A 4,149-nucleotide genomic window follows, 5' to 3' on the forward strand; every position below is an offset into this window, starting at 1 on the left:
TTTTAAAAAAAAAATTATTTTTATTTTTTAAGGCAATGCCCGCGCGCGGTTTAGGTGACCCTTTCTTGGCCACACACACTGTCACCTACCTAACCTCCCAGTCACAGCTCACAGCTCACAGACAGCTCACTACCTTATCTACTTACTAACAGTGCTACTAACCACTGACTAATCTGTTAACTGCTTACTGACAGTGAGCTAACTGTCCACCTATTTCCTCTCTCACTACCTTACTGTGCAAAGACTGTGTGCAGGCAAACCTTGACAGAAAACTGTGTACAGACTGTGTGCAAGCAGAAATTGCTAACTGCCTTCCTACTTATTCATTCACTGCAAACAAGCTAACGACTACTAATTGTGCAAATACTGTGTGCAAACAGAAAACACAACATTATGCAGAAATCACAGAACTTGCAGACAGCACAAAAATTAACAACTTGCAGAAAAACAACTCATTCCTCTTCCTCTTCCTCTTCTTTCCTACTACAAACAACTCATAGGAGAAGCACAAAGTGCCTCTTGGGCTTAGTGCAGGGCGATTCCCCGGCAGCGGCGCCAAAAATGTGCGCTCCTTGCCGCACTGTCGAAGCAAGGGACTTGCCGATACACCGTGTGCGAGCCACAAATGGCTCCAAGCACACAACAAGACTAATCTAGCAAGCTCAAGAGAGCAAAGGGTGTGTCACTCACCGCTCTACGCTTGCCTTCGTGGTGGATTCCTCGCCGCGATGAAGAAGAAGCTGCAGTCGTGCCGCGCTCAACCGCTTCGCCGCCGTCGTGCCTTCGTAATGCTCGATCGCACACACACACTCCCTCTCTCTCTATCTCACATACACACACACACAAGGAGGTGAAGAAGAAGAAGATGGAGATGGAGATGGAGATGGAGCAAGAGCACTCTTCTATTGCACAAATGAGAGAATGAGTGAATTTTAGGTTTAGTTGGCTTTTATATGAGCTCACCCCATTCACACTTGGGCGCCCATGCTTAGCCCACTAATCCCTTGAATGTCCCGGTTAGAGTGCGCCTCTCATCGGCGATCACTCTTACCCTTTTCCTATTGGACCGACAAGCCCGGTACCTGACTCTACCAAATACATAATACACGTCCGTCGTAGGTGATGGGGTGTCCGTGAGCCGTGAGGGTTAACAATTGAACAACAAAGATGAAGTATAGCAGTGCTTAGTCTTAGTTTAGATCAAGGCATCATGTTCACAAAGGGTGGACACATGTGCATAGAAAGGTCTGCTTGAAGCTCTGTGTTCGCACTTCTTGTACAATTGCAAGATTGAAAACCATGGTTTTTGAGGGAACCCAACAATCGGTAGGTTTGACAACCAGCACAAAGTTGCTTTGCCAATCAAAGCAAGTGACATAGAGGAAACACCCTTGAACATAGCCTTATGATGTGTCCATGGGATAGTAAAGAAATAATCCTTCTCTCTCATTGGCTATAGTTGTCCTGCCAACACCCCAAGCCCTTTTGCTGTGAATGTAGTTTGAAATGTCTCTTTAAATATGTCTTTGTTATACTATATGACAAACTCTTTTCCCTTATCACTTTTGAAAGTCTCTCTAATTTACAAAAAACTTTATTGATGGACTCACTCATTTTTTTGTCGCTCGAAAAAACTTGCTCGCCATTTTCTAGGACTTCACACACACACACACACACACAACCAAATTTCAAGCCTTGAAATTGGTTAGAGAGAGAGAGAGAGAGGATTGGACTTTGTCCTCCATCAGCTTCTTTGATTTTGACATTGACCTTGGCAGCGACATCAACATTGATCCCACTTTCCAAATTTTTGGCATTTTTGACATAGCGAGAGCAAGAAAGAGTGGTTGGGCTCTCCTTTGGCATAGCCTCGTATTTTGGCACCATCTTAGTCTCAACTCCCTTGATACCTTTGACATCAATGGACATTCTTGTCCTACCATTGACACCCAGTCTCGGATTTTGCCTTGTGACAGAGAGGGATATTTTCTCTCCGACATTGTTAGCAACAAGCTAACCCGGATACTATATTTTGGAGCTCTCATTGTAAAAACACTTATTATTTTGATAAAGGGAATATTGTAACTCGTATTTTTCGGATAAATCTTTGTAATTGATGAGCCAGGCTACAAGCTTTCAATTTGTATCAACCTGTCATTACCCATATTTAGTTGGAGCTCCCAGATTATTAGTTTTGACCACCAAAAACCTTGGCTAAGGTATAAAAGCCAATTTTTGTAAGTTATTTTTAAGTTTTGGATAATGAAATACACAGCGTGAGCTAACGGTGTTCACTTCTCTCCTTCTCACGCTTCCTACTCCCTCCCCCGGTTGTCACATTGCAGTCGCGTTTGTTGCATTGCAACCCAGGTAAGAGCTCTACGCATTGACGTAAGCATTTCACAGTATTTTGTAGCTTTTGGTGTCGCCTACCCGCGGCCTAATTTCATCATAAGCAGGAATTTACACTTCAAAATCAAAAACTAAGTATAGGCGGGGTATTGGGGCATCATTGCTAAGCATTTAGATGCATTCTGGGTCGAAAACGACTATGTCAAAAATCCACTGCTATTAATAATTGCAATTTTTGCACTTGGCCTAAAGTGGGATTTGAGACCATAAACATGTTGCTTAGGTCTTATAAACTTGTCCTAGAAGTTTCGTTACGTTTGGATGTCATTTGATGCTGTAACGGATGTGATTTGTTTGCCGATGAGCGATTGGCTTTTGGTGATTTTAGTCATTTGAGTGTAGCTTGAGTTAGATACGAGTTGTTTGTTGTTACCTCTTGTAGCCTCTATGCACTAGTCAAGTCAGCTTCGTCCCATGGATTGACAATTTAATCGTGGTTCTCGCTAAATCTGCAATTAGATACGAGTGAGGTTAGACACCCGTCCCACATTTGGCGCCGCTGCCGGGGATCGAAGAGACCTAGACTAGGGAAAAACACGAGCGTCTTGTGAAGTTATCCTTTAACTTCCTATAGGATCTCCTAGAGTAAAAACCTTCTTTTTAGAAACCGCATAGTTTAAGATTGTCGTCTTTTGCTGTGTAGAGGTAGCTTGGAAGTAATTGTACTTGCTGAGTGCCTTTAGGATTGTAGGATTGTAGAACTAAATTAGGATTTGGAGAATGATTGATAGACGAGACAAGTCTTAAGATCAATGCTCAAAAAACCATAAAAAACAAGAAAACGAGTGTTTGTGGACACATTCCACAATCCCATTGCATAAGAACCTAGGAGTAGGGTAAGTAGGATCCGAGGTGGATTTCAGAACATTGCTCTCTCCGAAAGAATCATTGTGAGTTGTTATTTGAAGTTGCAGAATTTCAGGTCTACGGCTAGAAATAGCACAAAAGACTGCAAATCACTCAATCCAAGTGGAGAATATGCTTAAAAGTTGTATGAACCAGTGGGTAAGCTCAAGGACACATTGAGGTAAACAAATTTAAGAGTTTGCAAAAACTCAGATTATTTACTTTTTCTTGACATTTTAGGCCAAATTAAGTTGTGACTTGATTCATAGGCTTAAAATAGCTCATGAAAAGACTGTCCATTGAAAAAGTACAAAAAAGTGTTCATTTTGGGCATAAAGTAAATAATCGTGATTATTTACTTTCAGCTCAAAACTGACCAAGGTTTATATCAATGACTCATTGCATGTGTACAAACAACTTTTGTAAAGGCACATAGGATTTGGATCACCAAATTGACCAAAAACTGGGTAAAAACTAAAGTCTATACTGACTTTCGGGAACTTGAGTGTAAATTGGGAAAAAATTGTCCAAACTCAATGAAATTTGATTCATAGGCTTATATTGATGTGATTAACATGTGTAATGCTCACTTGACCAAAAAGTTGCCAGAAGTAAATAATCGCAATTATTTACATATGTCCCATTTTTCCACTTTTTCAACTAAGTTAGCATACCACTAGTTTTGCCATGTTGTAATAAGCCCACAAACCAAATTTGGTAAGATTTGGATCATTGGATTGAAAATTGTGACCAAATTTGCAAAGTCAATCTGCCGATACGAAACTGATGACCATTTAAACAAAAATTGTCCAAACTTAATGAAACTTGGCAAGAGACCTTAAGTTGAAGTGCTTAACAGATCTGTGTCAAGATTGGGACAAAAACTTGTTA

This window comes from Adiantum capillus-veneris, chromosome 9, assembly GCF_014529385.1.
Source record: "Adiantum capillus-veneris isolate H3 chromosome 9, ASM1452938v2, whole genome shotgun sequence".
In the NCBI taxonomy this organism is placed as follows: Eukaryota; Viridiplantae; Streptophyta; class Polypodiopsida; order Polypodiales; family Pteridaceae; genus Adiantum; species Adiantum capillus-veneris.